Consider the following 24,430-nt stretch of genomic DNA (forward strand, 5'->3'; position numbering starts at 1 on the left):
AGAAAAATGACATGCTAGTTCACTGCAGTTAGCTAAAGCATTAGAAAGACAAATCAGAGTGTTTCCCGTGACACAATATGGCGTACACTGAAGAAGAATAGCATGCATGGATGTCGCTCACGATGGAAGCTTCTCCTAAAGTAAATGCACAAAAAAGCCAACCTAAAATTTGCCAGAGCCCATGCTGAAAAATAAGAAGGCTACTGGGACTCTATAATTTGGATTGATGAGACCACAATAAATGTTTTTGGAACTGATGGCTTCAAAACTGAATGACGTCGCAATGATGAGGGTGCCTACAGTGAAACATGATGGTGGCAGTATCCTTATGTGGGGCAGCATGCAGTGGTATAACTGGAGTCCAATGGACACTGGTGCAAAATTTTGACCTGAGCCTCTTCTGCATGTTGGCCAGATTTATGTGCCGTTGTAACATTCTAAATCCTTTAAAGACATATGTGTTCACCCACCCTTCATTATTTAGTAATGTCCCCATATTTAACCACCTTTCAGGTATACATATCCCTTTCCTGGTATACATGTCCCCCATACTGGGTCCCTTCCTAGTATATATGTCCTCTGTCCTGGGCCTCTTACTTGTATGCATGTCCCCCATCCTGGGCCCCTTTCTGGTATATATATCCCCCATCTTGGGCCCCTTCCTGGTATATATGTCCCCCTTTTGGTGTATATGCCCACCATCCTGGACCCTATCCTGGTATATATGTCCCCCTTTCTGCCTCTGCATGAAAAAAACCCATTCTACTCACCTTCTTTCAATTCCATAACATGTGGCATCCTCTTCTGTAGCCATTGCAGACTTGCACGCTTGTAGTGGCAATGCATAATGTCACTGCGATGCAACGCCAATGTCTGGCACTCCAACATCAGCTGCAGGCCTCTCTTTGGCCGGTGGCTGGTATTGCAGTGCAGCGAGTTGGAGGGTCCCTGCACTGCAATACATTTCATATGGATATACATCCTCACGCATGTGCACGGTCTGCAACCATTACACCCATCTGCATGAGTGTTGCTGGTGTTTGAGAGCTACATTTCATTTATGGAATTCAAAAATATACTGCTCTTTATTGAAAAAGCTAGCGTCACTCTGTGCCCTTTGTAGACTTGCACTTTTCCAACATGACAATGACTGAAAACACATATCTAAGACAATTGCTGCATTTATGAAGAACAGGGTAAAATGATTCAATGGTCAAATATGTCTCCTGATCTGACCCCAACCTATGGGGAATTCTGAAGAGACAAGATGAGGATCACTTTAGTAAGGGAGAACAAGGAATAGTTAAATTTTTAAGTTAAAGTGATAGGCCAGTCCAAATAAATGTACAGTCATATGTTAAAGTTTGGGCACCCCTATTAATGTTAACCTTTTTTCTTTATAGCAATTTTGGTTTTTGCAACAGCTATTTCAGTTTCATATATCTAATAACTGATGGACTCAGTTATATTTCTGGATTCAAATGAGGTTTATTGTACTAACAGAAAATGTGCAATCTGCATTTTAACAAAATTTGACCGGTGCAAAAGTATGGGCACCTCAACATAAAAGTGACATTAATATTTCGTAGATCCTCCTTTTGCAAAAATAACAGCCTCTAGTTGCTTCCTGTAGCTATTAACCCCTTCGTGACAGGGCCAATTTTTTAAATTCTGACCAATGTCACTTTATGTGGTCATAACTCTGGAATGCTTCAACAAATCCCAGTGATTTTGATACTGTTTTTTCGTGGCACATTATAATTTATGGTAATAGTAAATTTAGATTGATATGTTTTGTATTTATTTATAAAAATATCAGAAACTTGACAAAAACGTAAAAAAAATTGCAGTTTTCAAACTTTGAATGATTATCCCTTTAACCCAGATAGTCATACCACAGAAAAACATGAATAAATAACATTTCCCACATGTCTGCTTTACATCAGCACCATTTTGAAAACTGTCATTTATTTTGTTAGCCTTTTAGGAGGTTTAAAAATGTAGCAGCAATTTTTCATTTTTTCAAGGAAATTTACAAAATTTATTTTTTTGAGGGACCTATCCAGGTTTGAAGTGACTTTGGGGGTCCTATATATTGGAAAACCCCAAACGTGATACCATTTTATAAACAGCACCCCCTGACATATTGAAAACTGCTGTCAGGTAGTTTATTAACCCTTCAGGTGATTTTCAGGAACTAATGCAAAGTGGTATAGCAGGAATGAAAAAGTGTTTGTTTACCACCTAAATGTCGCTAACTTCTGAACTGACCGCTATATCCGGGAGACTCTAAGGCCGCTATTTGGCCATGAACTGCTATGGCAAACATCAGGATCACAGAATCATGATCTCAGTGTATCAATTAGATTAAAATGCAAGCCCCCACAATCTTTTAACCATTTATTTGATGTAGTCACTTTTGACAGCAGCAACTAAGGGGTTAAACAGATATGGACGGTGCCAACACAGATCATTTGTGAAACAGCAAGTTGTCAGATATAGTGGACAGCCAACAGCTGCTGGATTGTCACCTTTATGGGGATGATATTCTCTTATATCTCAGGTCAGTATATATACATATTGGCGGTCTTTAGGCTGTGTGCACACGTAGCGATTTTTAAGCGTTTTTGCTGAGATTTTCGGCGAGAAAATGCTGCGAAAACGCTTAAAAATCGTGTACAGAACGCACCCCATGCATTCCTATGGTATTCCGCACATGCTGTGCTAATGCTGCGCTTTTTTCCGTGGCGGGATCGCATCGCGGAAAAAATCGCAGCATGCTCATTCTTTTGTGCGGAATCGCAAAGAATTGCCGCGATTCCGAACCCATAGGAATGCATGAGAATCGCTTACTTCCCACATGTGGCTATGCCCACCATGCGGGAAGTTAAGCATCTCATGTGCGGTTGGTACCCACGGTGTGGAGGAGAGGAGACTGTCCTCCAGGCCCTGGGTACCATACCCCTGTAAAAAAAAGAATAAAAAATCGGGGTATATTTACCTTCCGGTGTCCCGCGCTGCGTTCCCGGCCTAGCGTTCCCAGTAATGCCTTGCGGCAAGGCCCTGTAATGACGTAGTCTCGCGTGACTCTAGCGGTCTCGCGAGATCGTTATAGCAACGCGAGACTACGTCATCACAGGTCTCGCAAGGCATTACTGGGAACGCTGAGGCCCGGGATGGCAGCGCGGGACGCCGGAAGGTAAATATACCCCGATTTTTTATTTTTTTTTTAGCATTTTAACATCCTATCTTTTACTATTGATGCCGCATAGGCGGCCTCAATAGTAAAAACCTGGTCACACTTGTCAAACACTATGTTTGATGAGTGTGACCAACCTGTCAATCACTTTCCAAGCGATGCTTCAAATCGCTTGGAAAGTGCTTGAATAACGCATGCGAAAATCGCGGCAAAATCGCGATCATAATCGCGGTAAAATCGCGGTGAAATCGCGTGGAAAAAACCGCGCGATTTCTGGGAAGGAGTCCGGTTTTTAGTGAGCGTTTTAAAATGCTACGTGTGCACATAGCCTTAATGAGTTCCTGGATGAAGGTATTTGTGACCATTCCTGTTTACAAAACAATTCCAGTTTAGTTAACTTCGTCACTGATTCTTGCACATTATTGTCAAGAATCTGCTGATACTGAGTTGAATCCATGCGACCCTCAACTTTAACAAGATTCCCGGCTTGTCCAAATGTGCTTTTGCATACCTCAGGCGACTCTGTTTGTGGCATGCTTGCAGAAACGGCTTCTTTCGCATCACTCTCCCATACAGCTTCTCCTTGTGCAAAGTGTGCTGTATTGTTGACCGATGCACAGTGACACCATCTGCAGCAAGATGATGCTGCAGGTCTTTGGAGGTGGTCTGTGGATTGTCCTTGACTGTTCTCACCATTCTTCTTCTCTGCCTTTCTGATATTTTTCTTGGCCTGCCACTTCTGGGCTTAACAAGAACTGTACCTGTGTTCTTCCATTTCCTTACTATGTTCCTCACAGTGGAAACTGACAGGTTAAATCTCTGAGACTACTTTTTGTATCCTTCCCCTGAAAAGCTATGTTGAATAATCTTTGTTTTCAGATCATTTGAGAGTTGTTTTGAGGAGCCCATGATGCCACTCTTCATAGGAGAATCAAATACTTGCAAGTGGCCGCCTTAAATACATTTTCTCATGATTTGATACACCTGGCTATGAAGTTCAAAGCTCAATGAGTTTACAAAACCAATTTAGTGCTTCAGGAAGTCAGTAAAAAGTAGTTAGGAGTGTTCAAAACAAGAAAATGATAAGGGTGCCCATAGTTTTGCACCGGTCAAATTTTGTTTAAATGCAGATTGCACATTTTCTGTTAGTACAATAAACCTCATTTGAATCCAGAAATATAACTGAGTCCATCAGTTATTAGATATATGAAACTGAAATAGCTGTTGCAAAAAACAAAATTGTTATAAAGAAAAAAGGTTAATATTAATAGGGGTGCCCAAACTTTAACATATGACTGTATTTTTAGAGCATGGTTAAAACTGTGGGTACTTGGAATTAACCAGGGGAAGTGCATTGCAGAAAACTGGCGCAGCACAAGAGAAGTCTTGAAGACAGGAGTGACAGGTTTGGGTTATAGAAGATATTAGTTTTAAATCATTAGCAAAACAGAGAGCATGGGTAGGCTAGAAGGCAGAGCTGAGGGTGGAGATATACGGCAGTGTAGCACTGTGGAGAGCTTTGTGGGTGAGAATAAGTTTACATTGGACTCTGTAGCGGATTGGCAACCAGTGCAATGATTGGCATATGGTGGATGCATTTGTGTAGCAGCTGGATAAAAATATGACCTTGGCTAGTGCATTCAGGATAGATTGGAGAGCTGAGAATTTGGCCAGAGGCAGACCAAGAGAGTTGCAGTATTCCAGAAGAGAATAAATGAGAACAACAATAAGAATTTTTGCAGTTTTAAATGTAGGAAAAGGCGATATTCTTGAGATGTTATTGAGGTGCAGGTGATATGAGAGAGCAAGTGATTGGACATAGGAAGTGAAAAAGAGTGTTGAGTTGAATATAACTTTATGGTAACTTAGGAGTTATGGTAGAACAACACATGGAAATGGCAATATCGGATTAGGTAGGTTAGTAGAGGGAGGAAACACAAGGAGTTCAGCTTCGGAAAGATTTTGTTTCAGGCAGAGGGAGGACATGCTGTTAGAGACAGCAGGAAGACAATCACTGGTGCTTTGTAGTAATGCAGAGGTCATGTCAGGAGAAGTGTATAACTGGGTATCATCAGCATAGAGATGGTACAGAAAGCCAAACTCTTATAGAATATGCAGGAGATGCAGGGTCCAAAGAGCCCAAATCTCTGTTTGTTACTTTCTGGAGGGCTAATTTTTTACTATGTTGTGCATAAACAGAAGTTTGGTTTCTACAGTGCTAGTGGCAATTTTAAGTTCAGTGGTATGTTATTTACATTATGAAAACACAGCACTCTGAAGGTATGTTTCTTTTTTCAGGCATTTTTTTTACATATGCTTTCCAAAATACCTTCGGTAATGTTTCCAAGTGTTTGTAAGAATTGATGGCTTGCCAATTACATTTTTGCTAGCCAGGAAAGGACTACCACCTAGCAACAGCTGACAAGTAGAGTCGAGTGCCTCCTAAATGTTCTCTGAAAAATTGACTTCATCACTTTGCATGCAATCACTGCTTATCATTCGTGAACAAAAAATACCATACCTGGACCAATATTACCATAACACAGAATTTATTATGCTTTGCTTATACAGCACAATCATTTTCCCCAGCACTTTACAGATATTGTCACTGTTCCCAATGGGGCTCACAATCTAAATTCCCTATCAGTGCGTCTTTGGAGTGTGAGAGGAAAACAAAGAACCCAGAGAAAACCCAGGCAAACAAAAACATCTTGCAGATGTTGTCCTTTGTGGCATTTTAACCAAGGTCCCAGGCACTCCAAAGTAAGAAGGCTAACCACTGACCCACCATGCTATACTATAACTTTATAGATGTAAATACCAGTTCCATAGAGGGCTTCTTAAAATCATATACTATATGTGTTGTAAGGTGGCTGTCAGGCACCTAGTGGTTGGGAGATAAACATGAAGTAATTTTTTGGTACATATACAGTAGGACTAAAAGGGGTTAATTCATAATTGGCTTTGACAGATTCATTGTGAGCAGCTGATGAGTTGGGAGATATGGCAGCTCATGCTCACCATATCTCCACCCCAGGGGGTGGTTCACTTTGTAAATTGAGAGCTGTTTGTCTCACATATTCCTGTGTGTATGGTTGTAAGTTACTAGCAGGAACGCGGGATGCAGTGATGAGCAGGAGGTAGAGCAAGAGTTAACGGGTCTTTTATGCAGAGCTTAATCAACAAACAATACTCCACGCAGGGAGACCGAAGTAACACAATAATACAGGAAAGATGAACAAAGTATATATAACGTTAATAATGATTGATAAAGGTATGGATCAACTTATCAGTCTGTTGCTCCCGGAAGGTCAGGATTACATGATCCCACAATGTCATTGCAGGCGAAACGACAAGTTTCTGAAGCGATCACGGATGAAGTCGAATCAATGTCTCTTGAACAAAATGGTGGTTCCTGGCTTTTCCAGGCACGAGCTTCCGGTTCTGATACACAGAGTTTCATGGGGAGTAGAAGATGGAAAACCTAGTGGGACACAAAGTTCCAGAGAAGAGGCCGCAGCGGGGCCTGCAGAGTCAGCGTGCTGCGTGTGGTCTGTCCGGTAACGACTGTCAGACACGGAGAAGGGTGCTGTCAAATTAGAGCACGCAGGTATGGAAGTCTGCCAGGAGCTCGGCTGTATCTCCTTGCAAGCAGTGCGTATAGAGGCGGTTAAGCTGCGGCATGTCCAAGCTGAAAGAAGGGGAACCATGATGAGATGGAGAGAACCTTTTCCCTGCTTGTCCCCTGTCTTCTCACCAGAAGTCCTCCTTTCGCGCCCTCAGGTCTTTTTATCCCTACCCCACCCCTTGCAGTCAGGTGCAAAGGTCTGCTACGGTTAGAAAGTGCTTCCCCCCGCAACAATGGTGACAGCGCCGATGGTTCCAGCCCAGACACAGAGGAAGCTGCTCCAGCCCGGTCCATCTCCCTACATTCCTCCACTCTTTTCACTCACCATTCCATGGGCGAGAATTTTCGAGAACAGCGTGGGGGTTTTCTCCTCTTCTGTGTTTTCCGTTGCCAGATAAATTGATCTTGCTCATAACGATTGGGGTTATTTCCAGCAGTTGTACGTTCGGAGTGCTGTAAATTGGAAGGAGTAATGGAGTCTTCTGGGGTGGTAGAATCTGTTGACATAGTTGGAGGCCCGGACATGGCTGCACTCTCTGAGACATCTTCCTGAGGAATCCTGAGGACCTGTTCTGTGCCTTCCTCATTGTCTTCTTTTTCCTTTATTACAGGAACTGACTGGACGGCTTCTGAAATCTCTTCCACGTACTGAATCTTTGGACAAGCAAGGCTGAAGCATGCTCTGGTGAACTACTCGAGTGGCAGAATTTCTGTCTCACTCAGATTGAATCTCATACACAGGGCCTTCAGAGCTGAGTTGCCTTTTTACCTGATAGGGGTCTTTTTCCCAGTGATTTTTCAGTTTGTCTCACGGACGTTTGTCTTGCACTAGGACGCGGTCCCCAATTTGAAGGTCTGTTGCCCATGATGGAGTTCTCCCAGCATGCTCCATTTCTCGAAGTCGGGTCTGTACTAGACGATGCAGGGTCTGTAGACGATGTCGATGTTCTCGGAACTATGAAGACACTCCTACCCGTGAGCCGCTTTCCTCCGGATTTAACTCTAACTCAATGATTCCTTTGCCATCTCTGCCGAACAGGAGTGAGTAGGAAGTGTAACCCATAGTACTATGCACTCAATTGTTACAGACCCAGACCAACTCTGAAACAAATTCAGGCCACCGGGCCTTCTGATCTTCAAAAGTTCTCAGCATTTGGATTAAGGTACGGTTAAAGTAGTCACAAGCGCCATTACCCTGCGGGTGATATCGAGTAGTCCGAGATTTATCAATTCGGTACATGTGATGTAGCTCTTCCATCACCTTTCCCAAGAAACAGGCCCCTTCATCTGAATGAATCCATTTCAGACAGCCATAAATCTAGATAAAATTTTTACAGATAGTATACACAGCTGATTCTGCAGTCTGGTCTCTGGTATGGGTCACAACCGCAAATTTTGTAAAATGATTCACCATTACTAAGCAATGTTCATACCCCTGGTGAGCCGGTTGGATAGTCAAATAGTCCACAATCAATAACTCAAAGGGAGCGGATGTCACGATGGGTTGTATCGGGGCTTTCTGCTTGTGTGGTTTCGCCAGTTCACACGTCCAACAAGCACTGCACGTCTCTTCAACCATCGCCTTTAGCTTAGGGTGATAAATGAACCACAGCAACCACTGTTTTCTCCAGGCCAAAGTGTTCTCCTTTTTCATGAGCCTCGATGGAAATTTCGATTAACAAAGATTTTGGAACTAGGACTTGCCAGGTGACCCCCAGCTCCATTTGAAGTTGCACTTTCCGATACAGTAACCCATTTTTCATTTGGAGACGTTCCCACTGACGAAGGATCCGAAAAGTTTCTGGAGAAAGGGTGTTCCTTTCTGCCAGACTGAGGAGTCTCCGTGAAGTCTCCGTGAAGTCAATAGAGCAAGCTCTCCATCTTCTTGTTTCAAGCGAACCCACTGATTCTGAGGTTGCCCTAACACTCCTCCGGGGAACTGTGTTTGTATCTGGTCCTGCGTTGCCCCCATCATCTTGGCAGGCTCTATAAACCTGGGAATCTCTTCACTTTCCAGTCCCCTGAGCGCAGACAAGGACTCTTCAATCCTGTTTAGAGGATAGTAATCTTTCACGGTGTAGGCGTTGAGTTTCTGATAATCCACACAAAAACATAAAGTCCGATCTTTCTTTTGTACCAAAACTATCGGGGCAGCCCAGGGTTACTGGCTTTCTCTGATGACACCTTTCTGCCACAACTGTCCCAGCATACCTTTCACCTCCTGATATAATTGTGGTGAAATTTGCTGATAGCGTTCTCTTATAGGTGCAGTGTTTTCCGTGGGTATCTCATGAGTGATGGCCATGGTACAGCTAAAGTTATCTTTATGACGAGCAAACACGTCCCTATATCTACCTAATAGAACTTCCACCTGCTGCATCTGTTCCTGAGTGAGTTCAGCCAATTCAGCTCGCATTTGGTTCAGGATAATTCGCCCTTCTTGTACGTGCTGAGGCTCCGATGACACCAAAGCATTCACTGTTACGGTCCAGGGGTCTTCCTGGTGTATTTTCATCTGCACCGGTTGGGGTGGCATTATTTCTTCAGGCATGCCCACAACTAGTATGGGTACGGCTCAATCCGGCAGAGTGGCAAATGTACAAGCTACCAAAAATCCCAAAGGCAGTTTCTCTGAATAGGAAGGCTCAATCTGGATCTCCACTTCCTCCAGCGGGATACGGGCTCGAACAGGCACCACTGTTTGTCCTGGGGATGAGTTTGCCAGACGAGGACACAATCACTTTTCCTAATGCTTCCCGATCTTGGTATGACTCCTGCGCTTGAGCTACATGGACCAACTGTTGGAATTTTCTTCTCTGCTGGGTGTGGGAACTCTAATGTTTCAGGATCTCATTGGAGGGTTCATTCATTAGAAGACTCCCATCGAGTTAGAAAGTGCTTCTCCCCGCAACAATGGTGACAGCTCCGATGGTTCCAGCACAGACACAGAAGCTGCCCCAGCCCGGTCCATCTCCCTACATGGTGGTGTGCAGATCTCCTGGATTGAGTGCCTTTGCTAAATGACTAAAAAGTTGAACTCTAAGTGAGGCGGACTAAGCAGCACTACTGTATGGGCTTTATGCTTTATGTTGTACTTTGAGCAGGACAAGGGCTGTATTTAAGTTTCCGGTGATGTAGTTTAAGAGGACTGTAATAAATCAACCAGACTTTAAATCAAAATGGTTCCTGTAGTACCCCATATTGCTCCCAAGTGAATAACATTGTTACAGTGTATATAGGCAAATCTGATGACTCATAGGCAATTGGTGTAATTTCCTTTCCTTCTTCTTCCATCAGCCCACACCGTGTTGATGACTTCTTCCTGCCTTGACTTGCCTTTACAGAATTTAACACACAAGCATATTTGGCTCATTGCTTTTCCAATACCCTACCCACTTTCTTTTCCATTTTCATACATAAGCTTTATATTTCCATGTATAGTGTCCTAGATAGTAATAATATCCTTCCCAAGTGCCATACACGATCAGAGTAACCCCCTTTTGTTTTCCACCTACTAATAGTGTCCCCGTTGTGCCTTCACATAGTGCAATTACAATTTTGTCCCTCAACACATTCCTCTTCTCTTAGACTGGGTTCATATTTGCGCATGGAAGAGCTGCGGAGGGCTGGGACTTCTTCCGTGAAGCTCCAACCACGGCCACACCTCCTCCGGTCAGCTCCGTCTCCGTCAGCATGCAGCCTGCATACCCTATCTTTAGCATTAGGTATGCAGGCCATACCGATATATGCGGATGCCTCCACATGCGTCGTTTTGACGGTGCGGCGACCTGTGCCGAACGCAACATGTTGCATTTTGGTGTGGTCGCCGCACCGTTAAAACGACGCATGCGGAAGCATCCGCATACATCTGCATGGCCTGCGTACCTAATGCTAACGATAGGTTACGCAGGCCGCATGCCGACAGAGGCGGAGCTGACTGGATGAGGTGCGGCCGTGGGCAGAGCTTCACGGAAGAAGTCTGCAGCCCTCCGCAGCTCCTCTATATGCAAATGTGAAACCATTCTTAGAAATATTGTCCTCTTTAGAATGTTCCTCTCACCTACCTACAGTGCCCCCAAACAGTAATGCACTTTAGAAGTCTGTCTCATTATTAGTGCCCCCCAGCAGTCCTCTTTACTTGCTCCCCCTCCATTAATAATGCCCCCTTTGTGATAAAAAAAAGTCTTCTAAATCAATTTTTTCCTTTTTTTCATAATAGGAGACTGAATCTTTTTTCCACCATTACCAGTGCAAGTGGTGCAATGCAATGATCAGTAAATAGTTCGTCTGCGATGGGACTGCGATCGTCTGTAGCCTCAGCTATGGTACTCTACTAGATCTATTTCCTAAGAAAACCAATGCAGTTAAAGCAGGCAGAACATAATGTGGAATATATTAAACGATGCACTAATCAACTTTCTTAAAGAAGTAGCTTTTCCATAATTAAAGCTTAAGAAAGGGACTGGTTAGTGGATATAACCTAGGATATGGGGAAAAATACCACAAACTGCCTAAAACCAATCCATGGCTAAAGCATGCTGCAATTTTGAAAACCAAGCCACAAACAAAAATAAAAATGTTCAAATAAGGTTAAAAAAATCATCAAAAATGCAATATATGAAATATGTTTATCTTTCCAATTTGACTCCCAGTAAATATGTGTTTTTGCCTAACAAAAGTCACTAAAAATGCAGTGTTAGTAGAACAAAAAAAAAATTGCTGTTCATGCAGCTTAATCCCACGTCTGCATGAATTGCACACAGGAGATCATCAGTCCTGTAAGTGGAAGTTTAATGACTTACAATAGTTATTGCACAATGATCACAGTAGGAAATCAACGTGAAGCTATGTAGCTGGATAAATAGAAATAGTGTGTATAAAACCTGTTCAGTAGGGAGGAGCGAGCACTAAAATACTCAGATGCTCGGTACTCAAACTGAGCAATTCCTAATGCTCGGATGCTCATTTCAAGTAACGAGTATAATAGGAGTCGATGTGAAATCTGAGCATTTTTACAGCAGACCACTCAAAAATATTGAAATGGATGACTTCCAGATCGCTGAAATAGGAGTTTACAGGGGAAAAAATGCTAAGATACATTGTATATTAAAAAATATTAATTTAAATAAACCCAAACTTACTTTCAGTGTAATTTATGAATGAAACAAGAACTGCCAAAAAGCAAATGGAAGAGGGATAAAGAGACACCCCGTATCAAACATAAAGGAGGGCCTCATACACAGTATGTTGAAATTGGCATGTAGTAGAACTCCTAGACTCATAAAGGCTAGGTGCTAAGTGCAAAGCCTGCAAAAAATTAGCATGGTCATCCATAAACCCTTCAAGGCACTAAGTGGAGTGCCCCATAAAATAATTAACAAAGTGTAGCTGTGGTCCTTCTAGACTCTTAAAGGCTTTGCACAAAATGCAGAGCCAGGAAAAAAATATAAGAAGGGTCATCCAATCATCCATAGACCATTGAAGGCAACAACTTGTGGGCCTCATTCAAATATTGAAGTTTAAAAACACTTTATGTGCTGCTGTCATCTGGTGGTGTGGAAAAGTAGGGGCTAATCCAGCCTTTGATCATCTTTACCAAAGTGAGCATGTCAGCATTTTTTCAATGCAAGAAAGCGGACGGCACCGCTGTTACGTGCTAAGGTCCGTGGCTGGCAGCAGGCGGAGAGCTCACATTCAGGACTCCCGGGTGCTTGACCTCGTAGCAAGACGAATGTAGTTTCCAAGAGGAAAAGGTCGCACTCTGCGGGATAATGATGAATGTTTATTGACACTGAATTACATGTCACGTCGGAGATGTGAAGGAGAGTGTGTCAAATGGCTGACTACGGCCGTTTCACGCTACTCGAGCGCTCGAGTAGCGTGAAACGGCCGTAGTCAGCCATTTGACACACTCTCCTTCACATCTCCGACGTGACATGTAATTCAGTGTCAATAAACATTCATCATTATCCCGCAGAGTGCGACCTTTTCCTCTTGGAAACTACATGTCAGCATTTTTTGTTGACAGCAGAATGTGCCTGTCTTGCTTGACCATCTTTAAAAACTTTTCCCTCCTTGTCAGAAATACCCGATCATTAGGGTGACTAGTGTTGTCTGATGGGAATTTTTTCAACATATTTTCCACAATAGCCTTGTCATATAGCACCATTTTAGAAGACCTCTCCATTCAAGAAGAAGAGATGCAAGGTTCTCTGTTGTGAGGTCATTCTCTCATTCACCAGTTGTGAGTTCTCCTTCCAGACTCCCTCTGGTGGTAACAGGAGGTAGTGAGGCTGATTTGATTGGTGGAGATCTGTCACCTGAGAATGAGGATGACGATTGGACCTCAGGAGTCTCAGATTGGATTTAAGACAGCCGACGCCCTATTCAGTTGCTGGTGATTCCTTCTGGCTTGTCAGCTCTTGGTTTTCAGCTCTGTTCCAGTCATCTAAATCTAAGTTTTTCTGCTAATGTTCACACTTGATTTTGTTGGTCTATTCAGTTTTTTGGTGTGGTCAGCCAGCCCCGGTTGGGGGCTGTGCTGAATTTCCACTCTTATTTATCAGTATTTTGCCAATTTGCTTTTTGTCCCTTACTAGTTTGGTCTCTTTTTGCTCTGTCTCAGAATATTTCAGAGTGCTGATATAGTGGGAGAAGTCTAGTGACTTCAGGGTTAATTGTGCTATCAGAAGTGTTGGACATTATTTTTGTAGGGTTTTTTGCAGGTTGCAGACAGTGTCTTTCCTTTCCTTTCCTCTCTAGTTAGATTGGGCCCCATCATTTGCTCAGCCTATTTTCCTGCCTGTGTTTGTGCCTTCATCTTGTTTCACCGTTAATTCATGTGAGGGGGCAGTCTATTCCTTTGGGGTCTGCTCTGGGGCAGTTAGTTTTCCCCTTTTCATGCTTCAGGCTTATTTAGTCCTCCGGCTGTGATGAAGCGTCTAGGAACATCGTAGGTACGCTCCACGGCTGCTGCTAGTTGTGTGGTAGGATCTGCCATATGCATAGTTACCAACCTCTCTGGTTTTCTGTGACTTAGCTTGTTTTGCTTTTTTCTCCTCGGTGACCCATTCATAACAGTTCTCCTTGTAACATGGGTCAAGCAGGGTGAATAACCAGTACTCTTTTTTGGCCAAGCTGAATGTAATGTGAAAGTCATGGAAAAGGCAGTGGTACATAAAGTTGTCCATATGTTCCAAGTTTCGTAAAGCTAACACTTCCCTGTCGCCACCATGATGACTACTCTCCATCTCCTCCTCCATCTCTTCCTCCTTATTCCCCTTCTCAGACCATCCACGGAGAGATGAGACAAGCTTTTGTGAGAACTAGCAACTCCTGTTCCTCCTCTTCCTCCACCTCCTCATTGTTACCCAATCCATGCTGAGTAGATGAGATGAGGTTCGGTTGGATAGTATCTCCCTGTCTGATGACTTCCTCCATCTCCAACTGGTATGCATTCAAAGCTTCAGCTTTAATTATAATAACTGATTGTTTAAGTAAGCACAGAAGTGGGATCAGACACACTTTTTCCCCCAAATTTTTTTTGGAAAAATGTGGATACGTCTTATAGTCGGAATATTCATACAAGTAGATCTCGTCCCCAAATCTCGGGGATGTGTGGGGCCATCGGACTTTCACAAAATGCCAGCGCAGCCCCCGCACCACAGAGCAACACCGAACCTGCCGCACCAGCCTGGAATGGGAGCCATATCGCCGGACCACCGAACACCCCCTGTGACCACACTTCACCAGTGCTGCCAATCCCCCCCGCTCCCGGTAAACTGAATTTAGACAGAAATTTTGGGGTGCGTCTTATAGTCTAGTGCATCTTATAGTCCGAAAAATACGGTATATACCAAATCCGTGCACCAGCCAATGCTTGTCGAGTCCGAGCACATCCGGGTACCCAGATACTCAAGTAATATCAGAGTATCACCGAGCATGTTCTCTCATCCCTACTGTACAGCATTGTCAGTTTTTAGTTTAGCATATGAAATAGGAGTAGAAAATCATGGAGACTTTTGCAGTAAATTTATAACGTATCTGACCACCATTTTTGACAGTTTTAAACTAGAGGTCATGATTAAATGTGTCTCATATGTGCGCCAAGTTTACAATACATATAAATAATTTACTATGCTAGAAAATTGTCCTACTGTCTAGTCCAACTACACTTTGTAGAAGGTAAAGTGATCGCTTACAAATGTCAATTTGACATAATTTGTATATGACAAACACCATAGATAAATTACACCATTTTGCAGTAGAAAACGTTGCTGTCAGTATGCGCCAATGAAACTGCAATTGTACTGGAGACTTTATGCTTCATGACTTGATACTTTTAACTATTGTTCTACATAGCTAGCCAAACTCATTGACTGACGGCAAATCATATGATAAAATACTCCATGTAACCCACCTGTCATGTAAAATAATGCTATTAACTTGCAGACATTAAATTAATCTGTATGTTAATAGTGCCCACACTAAGAACCCCCCTGCCAGGAGTAAATTAACTTTATTCCTCCCGGAAGTGTTCATTGTTCAGTCACAGAGCGCGGCGCCAGCATGGTTTCAGTCACTTCTCAATACATAGTGAGCGGCAGTGTCAACCTTGCCCATGACACTGACTGACAACCGACTCTAATGCTGAGACTTCTGTCAGTCAGTGCCAGTGGCACGGTTACATTGGCCGCTCTATGCGCGCTGAGAGTTGATTGAACCAGTGCCAGGGATGCCCCTATAACTGAACTCCGAACACTGCCAGGGGTATAAAAGTTCATTTCCTACTGGAAATGTGGCTCTCAGTACGAGCGATGCATGATGTCAGAATGCTAATAAAATGCAGATTAACACTATGTCTGCAAGTTAATAATGCTATTTTATAAGACATGTTCCCTTTCAGCTAACAGAGGCTATGTGCATATTGTGAGATATCTACTGACGAGGCCATTGACTTTAATAAAGCAGACTGAGTGACTTTGTTTTCTTTCTGACCTCATCTTCAGCAGTTTCTGCTTTTTTTTTGTGCATTTTTGTGCCTGTCTCAAAAAAGGTGGTCAATTTCTGAAACAGATCTGCACAACCAAAACATGCGAATCTTGCTACCAATTTCCCTGTAGACTTCAGCAGTATATATATGTACTAGCTATGAACCCGTTCTATGCCCAGGTGGCGAGCATTTGTATTGGTATATGGTCTCCCATCCTGGTATGTGCTGTCCCCCTTCTATCCTGGTATGCATGGCACCCCTCATCCCTATCCTGGTATGCATTGTCCCCTCACCTCCCCCAATCCTGGTAAGCATCACACCCTATTCCTCATCCTGGTATGCATGGTCCCCTCACCCCCCCAATCCTGGCATGCATGGTACCCCCTTACCCCCCAATCCTGGTATGCATGGTCCCCTCAACCCCGTATCCTGGTATTCATGAATCCCTCACCCCCCAGTCCTGGTATGCATGGTCTTCTCACTCCCGTATCCTGGTATGCATGGTCCTCTCACCCCCCCTATCCTGGTATGCATGGTCCTCTCACTCCCCTTATCCTAGTATGCATGGTCTTCTCACCCCCCCAATCCTGGTATGCATAGTCCCCTCACCTCCCAATCCTGGTATGGCATGCTACCCCTCACCCCCCAATCCTGGTATGCATGGTCCTCTCACCCCCTAATCCTGGAATGCATGGTCCCCTCACCCCCAATCCTGGTATACATGGTCCCCTCACCCCCCTTTTCGTGGTATGCATGGTCCCCTCACCCTCCTTTTCGTGGTATGCATGGCCCCCTCACCCCCCTTTCGTGGTATGCATGGTCCCCTCACTCCCATTTCGTGGTATGCATGGTCCCCTCACCACCCTTTCGTGGTATGCATGGTCCCCTCACCCCCTTTTGTGATATGCATGGTCCCCTCACTCCCCTTTCGTGGTATGCATGGTCCCCTCACTCCCCTTTCGTGGTATGCATGGTCCCCTCATCCTCCTTTCGTGGTATGCATGGTCCCCTCACCCCCTTTTGTGATATGCATGGTCCCCTCACCCCCCTTTTCATGGTATGCATAGTCCCCTCACCCCCTTTTGTGGTATGCATGGTCCCCTCACTCCCCTTTCGTGGTATGCATGGTCCCCTCACCCTCCTTTCGTGGTATGCATGGTCCCCTCACTCCCCTTTCATGGTATGCATGGTCCCCTCACCCTCCTTTTGTGGTATGCATGGTCCCCTCACCCTCCTTTTGTGGTAAGCATGGTCCCCTCACCCTCCTTTTGTGGTATGCATGGTCCCCTCACCCCCCTTTCATGGTATGCACGGTCCCCTCACCCTCCTTTCGTGGTATGCATGGTCCCCTCACCCCCCTTATCCTGGTATGCATGGTCCCCCCCACCCCTATTAAACTACACACATACAAAAAAAAACATTTATACTCACCCTTCTTTCCTGTGCTCCAGCGCTGTCACGTTCTGCTGGAGGCCGGGGGAGGAGTCTGGCGCCGGAGTACGCGCATGCCCATACCGCTGTCTGGCACCATATTGCTGAAGACATACTGCAAATGTGTCTTCAGTAAAACGGCGCCGGATCGCGCTATGCGCATGCGCGATTCCGGCCCCACTCCTGTCCCGGTCTCCGGCCAAAGAGAAGCGCCACGGCGACGCTCCTCCCGGTCAGGTAAGTATGGCACCCGAGATGGCGGTATGTACGCATACCGCCATCTCCGGGCACCATACACACTCCTCACCGCTGGATGCCTCATTCTGTCTGGAGCCAGACTGCGCAGGTGCGTTGCGCTTGCGCAGTCTATAAAGGTTTCGGACAGAGTGACGCTTAGCCCGTTATATTATAGATATAGGACTGTTTCCAAGCTGGTCTTTGTAAGTTCCAGCTCTTGTCTTATATGAACCCTATAGCCTCTGCAGTCACATGGGATGAAGTGTCTTTACAGGAGACCATGATGTACTGAGTCCTGGAAACACTCCTAGGACAGGAGCAATTTCCCTGTGGAAAATACTTGCAGAGTTTCGAAGAGAATTTAATTTTTTTTTTAAATTTTGTGCATTGGTCAAACATCTGCCTGAAAAACTTACTTCAGTTCCAGTACACGTAGTCATGATGTACAAGTTTTATTGCGGTACACGTAGTCAGCATCATAGTGCACGAAGGAAATTGTTAAATGGCAAGTTCGGTTCAGAACATCTGTACATTGACATGTGACATGATTACTGGTTACGTAATAGTTTCTGGTGTAGCCCAAGAATTTGAAGCTGCTATTCTGTGTGACTTAGTGAAACTCTTTTTTCGAAGGACAGGCGTAGATCTTTTTCTTTTTTTACAGCTGAAAAGGAAAAAAACTACGCACAGAACGTTTTAACCCTTATAATTCTAAGTCAATAATGTGAATTGATGTTCCCAAACCAAAAAAATCTTGTACTGACTTGCATTTCTTAAGGTGGGGGGTTAAGGGGAAGATCTGCCCCAAGCGCATGATGCTGTTGTACAATTCTCTCCTCCTCCTTTTGTCCCAAGAACATATGTGGCTCCTTTTGCAGTGTTTGTTAAGCAATCCTATCACTGCAGGTCAGACCAGAGTAAAAACCGCCTGGATGTCTCCCAGATGTGAATTCTTTGCAGGATGAGAGAGAGCTCACCCCTCCCCAATTTCCTGTCTCTGTCAGATGGAGAAAGGCTGTGTTCACTCTCCACACTGTACTTACTTAAGCTATAATATACCGCCCATGTGCCATGCCAAGCATAAAGGTGGGCATGACCGTACAGAACCTCAGAGAAAGAAAAATAAAAAAAATTAAAAAAAGTTACCGGAATTCAAGTAATGGGCAAAGAATTTTATTGTGGTCAGTGCAGCTGTTCTGCAACACTTAACTGAAGCTGAACCTAATTGTAGACAGATGTCTGTGATTTTGTGTGTTTTTCTGGATCTGGTGTTTTGTTTTCTTCCTTTTTCTGTTTGCCCACATTTATCTATGCTCTTGTATTGGGCTGACATTAAATATCACATGTGTCCATTACTCTTTCCAAAGAATTCTGGCAACAGGGGAAAAAAATGAGAACGAGACCACAAGGGAATGCTTGTAGAAACTCTGTTATATTTCTGCAGAAGGACAAAAAAATACAATATCAAGTTCGGACCGGTGGTATCGGATTATACGCCAGGAATGTTAGTTTGCAGAATTAGATTAACATATTTTTGCATTAGCTCTATTAACTTTTGCACCGCTTTTCAACAAAACATATCCTATGTACTTCCTGCAGAAAACTGCAAATAGAAGCAGAGAAAAGATCTGCTACATAGGACAATGGGGGGGAAGGTATCATGATAGGAGTGTTTTATGGCAGTCGTGAACCTATGGCTCGATGGAGTATTGTCATTGCCCCATTTAAACCCTGATCACACGGATTGGTGAAACATATTGAGGGGAAGTATTTGCCCACCATTTTCTTATGCCTAGAAAGTGGAGGCTGCAGATTACTGCCTGCTTGCCTTTTGCAGCAGTATAATGATTTAAGTGCATTTATATCTATTCATTAAAAATGTTATTAGCACTTGTAGAGTGATAATAATAGTTTAAACAATCCATATTTTAGGAAGTACTAATGAAGTTAAAGGGAACCTGTCATCAGGTTTCCCCATATGACGTAAGACCATCAGCTTTCAGCGCTCATATACAGCATTCTAGTATGCTGTATATCTGCCCCCAATCTGGCCTGCAACAAAAGGACAGCTTTTATTATACTCACCTGGGGGCGGTCAGGTCCGATGGGTGTCGCTGGCAGGGTCGGACTGAGCCACCGGAGAACCGGAGGATTCTCCAGTGGGTCCAGGCACTGACACCTGCTGGCCTTTAGGGCCAGCAGCTGCTTAGGGCCCCTGCTCCTCAAGGGGCCCCCAGCCAGTGGTGTGTCGCTAATAGCGGCACACCACACAGCTGCTATGGGGGCCCCCGGTGCCACCAGAGCAGCAGCGGGTGACAGGAAGCCAAAGTCTGTTCCTGCTGCTAAAGTGAAATGAATATTCATACTGGGCGTGGAGAGGAGTGAATATTAAGCAGGCTGACATGCTCGCTATAAGCGCCGGCAGACCAGGTCCCCCGCTCCCCCATGGCCTCACAGCCCACGCGGCCGCTATGAGGCCGAAAGTCAGGGGGACCCGGCGTCAGCGCCGCCCCTCAGTACGTGCCGCAATAATGGAAAAGAGAGCATCACATGACGCTTCCTCTCCAGTTATTCCCCTCTTCCTCTGACACACAGCGGGTGCACGATGACGTCACTTCATTGCATCCCCACTGTGTACCGTGCTGACAGCAGCGGAGCTCCTGACATCGGAGCAGAGCCGCCGCGGGAATCAGCGTGGGAGTGGAGGAAAGGTGAGTGTAGTGTTTTTTTTAATATATATATAGTGAGTCCTGGTTGCATGATACCTCGTATGGGGGTGGGCATGATACGCCGTATGAGGGGGGCAGTATGATACCCATATAAGGGGCAGCATGATACCCTGCATGAGGGGGGGGAAACATGATACCCCATATGAGGGGGGCAGTATGATACCTGTGTGAGGGGGCAGCATGATACCCCATGAGGTGACAGCATGAGATACCCTATGAGAGGGGCTGCATTACATTCTGTGGGGGGGATGTATTATACCATATGAAGGAGGCTGCATTATACCCTATGAGGGGGCTACATTATACCCAATGGGGGGGCTGAATTATACCCTATGAGGGGGCTACATTATATTCTATGGGGGGCTGCTTTATACCTTAAGAGGGGGTTGCATTATACTCTATGGGGGCTACATTATACCCTATGGTGGGGCTGCATTATACTCTATGATGCTGGTTGCATTATATTCTATAATTAATTAAGACGTGTACTACCTTATATTATACCCTCATATTAGCGCGTTTTACCGCACAATTGGTGGTCATGTATTTATTTCTATGTAGCTACGCAGTGGGCCCGAAGAATGATTTTCTCTGGTGGACCCAAGGTGCTCCAGTCCGACGCTGGTCGCTTGACTTGCTCAGGTGCCTCCTCTCTTCTTGCGATGCTGTCCTTCTTGCGGTTGACGCGTCCTACATCATCCACACAGGGTCCCCGGCATCGAGCTCCTGCCCAGGAGTACTTTTCTGCCCTGATTAGGGCAGAGCAAAATGCTGCTGTATTTTGCTCTGCCCTGATCAGGGAAGAGAAGTATGCCTTCCCAGGAGTGCACTGCTGGGAATACTGTGTGGATGATCTTGGCTGCAGCTTTTTCACTGCCAAGAAATCAGGTTTTGGCCTAAAAAAAAAAGTAGCATAAACTTTGTGTTTATTTTTCACTGTGTGAACATAGCCTTAGGGTCTACTCTATGATGAGTGTCAAGAATTGCTCTTTTGTGTTCAAATGAATGAGACTGAGCTGTGATACCAAAACAGTTCAAGGAAAAGAGAAATACAGTATATGAAAAATGACTCATTTTTTAACGCACTGATGATAAACCATGTAACCAAGCATTGGAGGACACAGAAAGAAGGTCCCTGTACAAGAACAATATATGGGCTCTTTGCAGTCCAATAGCTCATCATTATGCAAAAGTTCATAAAACATGGAGGTGGAAATGGGTCCCCATATCTCTTGGGCCCCTGTGCGGTTGCACAGGTTGCATCAATGACATATCCGTCCCTTTAACCAAATATATTTCAGATATCTTTCGAGAAATGTGTAGTGCTCCATCTGGATTTTGGTCAAAGAAATTGCTGAACAAATTTTGGGGTCCATTTTCTCCTGATATCCTTGTGAAAGTAAAAAAAAAAAAATTGGGTCTAAAGGAAACATTTTTGTAAAAAAAAGTTAAATTTTTATTTTCTCCTTCCACATTCCATTAATTCCTGTGAAGCACTTGAAGGGTTAATAAACTTAAATATAGATTTGAGCACCTCGAGGGGTGCAGTTTATAGAATGGTGTCCCATTTGGGTGTTTTCTGTCATATAGGCCCCTCAAAATGACTTCAAATAGGATGTGGTTCCTAAAAAAATGGTTTTGTAAATTTTGTTGTAAAAATGAGAAATCGCTGGTCAACTTTTAACCCTTATAACTTCCTAACAAAAAAAAAAGTTTTAAAAATTGTGCCAATGTGACGTAGACATGTGGGAAATGTTATTTATTAACTATTTTGTGTGACATACAGTATCTCTCTCATTTAAGGGCGTAAAAAAATAAAAGTTTTAAAATTTTTAAAATTTTCGGCAAATTTCCGATTTTTTTCATAAATAAACATCAGTTACATCAAAGAAATTTTACTACTGTCATGAAGTATAAAATGTCATGAGAAAACAATCTCAGAATTAGTGGTATCCATTGAAGCGCTCCAGAGGACATTTTTCAGAATATGAGCAATGAGTATAATCGCTCAGGAAGTAGTGATGAGCGAGCATACTCGTTGCTCGGGTTTTCCCGAGCATGCTTGGGTGTCCTCCGAGTATTTTAGCGTGCTCGGAGTTTTAGATTTCTCAGCTGCATGATTTGCGACTGGTAGACAGGCTGAATACATGTGGGAATTCCCTAACAAACAGGCATTCCACACATGTATTCAAGCTGTCTAGCAGTTGCAAATCATGCAGCTGAGACGACGAAAACTAAATCTCCGAGCATGCCAAAATACTCGGAGGTCACCCGAGCATGCTCGCTCATCACTATCAGGAAGGTGAATACAGGCTTTGGGGTAAAAGGGTTAACATACGAAGGATGCCTTCTTTGATAAAAGTGTGCAGGTGATTGAAATGACAAGTTTACATGGTAACATGTATAACACAAACATGACTGTTAGAAAGAGAAAGTGTCCATTTTCCTGTCCTCCTTGTGGTAGGAGTGTATTCTCTGCATGCATCCGTAATGTAGTGCTATAAGGCAGCTGTTGTTTCTATAACCCCTAAACCACGGGCCTGCCCTTCAGCGGACTGGGAAACAGATCACATTTTTCTTCCTCTTCTGGGGACCTCAAAGGCAACGTTCGGATATTTATAGACAGCAGTGATGTGCACTGTTGTTTTATCCCTGCTCCTTGCAGCTGCAGCAAGGAATCTTGTCTTTTTCATCTTTACTTCTAAACATAATATCACTTCTGAAAAAGGTTACCCGCCCATAGAAAACATCTGGACTTTCTGCATGATAAAACCGTCATTATCTCGCAAACCAGGGCTTGTGATACAATGCATGACTCTCGGACAAAGTTTATTTCTCCCTTTTTAAAAGTCATTATTTTCCTCCCTATTTCTGGACATTTTATTACATGTTGGCCGGTACTGGTCAGTGGAGAAGTAGCTTCCTGCGCTGTGTCAGCACGGCACGGCGCCTATTCAGATTACACCTACATTATTTTTAGGAGTGAATTGTATAAACTAGAGCCCGATGAGCTAAACAACACACCCATAAAACAACATCCACAGTGATCAGAATATACAAATTAAAACTTGAAGAAATACAACATCGCATGGGTGTGTTTTATAAAAGGAACATTTCATTGGATTCATGCTGCCCAAATCACGGGGAGCATGAATCAGAGCCTGGCTACACAATTGCCATCAGCTATGTTTTACTCTGAATCACTGGCGTTTCAGAGAAAAATTAGTTTGAAAATCCATCCGGAGACTCTATTTAGTGACTCGACCAGTCCGATTTTGTCCCCGGCAGCTTTTCACACTCCCATCACCACGATTGACAGGATTCTTCCCAATTACATACATGTAAGAGAATAGTCAAATAACTGAAGCTGGGCAATAACACGCCAGCTGGAGACATCATCGGACTAGTTAGGTCCCTGTAATCGCCTTATGGATTTTCAAAATATCGCACAGCCATGCTCCAATTCATGCTGCCCGTGGCTTGGGCAGCATGTATCTAGTGAACGAGTTCTTTTAAAGCATTTTCTGCTCGTTCTTAATTTTCTTCTATGCATGTAAGATCCACCAGCTTAAAGAGGTTGTCCTGGACAAACATAATTATCCGTAGGATATATCATCAGCGTGAGATTGGTGGAGATCCAACACCCAGAGCGTCATTGATCGGCTGATATCTACGCCGGCAGCGGCCAGATGTGAGCAATGTACCGAGCAGAATAGAGGATAAACTGACGAACATAAGGTAAGAGAGCCTGATTAATGACTTGTACTGTATGTAAGGCAAAATTAAAAAGGAAAAAACACACAAAAATTGAGCTTAGTTAAAGTTGGAATACATGCAGCATATAAACACATGTTGACTTTGGTCATAAAACATTCAAAAAACCTACAAGAAGCAAAATCAACATGTTCATTTTGCTTCTTGTAGGTTTTTCAATGCAAAATTAAGAAGAGAAAAAAACCTCTGTCTCATCCACCCCTTAATAGCCGAGCCATTTCTCACCGTATTTCCCCATCGCCTATGACTACAGTAGATGACATAGTAGAGGGGGAAATAAAACTGCACCCTGTGGTAGACACCGATAAATGTAATTTTACCATTTTACTACCTCATCTGTCCATGTGGTGTGTGAGACAGACACATCCTGTTTAATTTATGAAGGAGGGATTCTGAAACTCACAAAGCCTATGTGGACAATGCAAGAAGTGCCAAAAATT

This window comes from Dendrobates tinctorius, unplaced genomic scaffold (genome assembly GCF_039654945.1).
Source record: "Dendrobates tinctorius isolate UK_male_01 unplaced genomic scaffold, ASM3965494v1 ptg000051l, whole genome shotgun sequence".
Classification (NCBI taxonomy): Eukaryota; Metazoa; Chordata; class Amphibia; order Anura; family Dendrobatidae; genus Dendrobates; species Dendrobates tinctorius.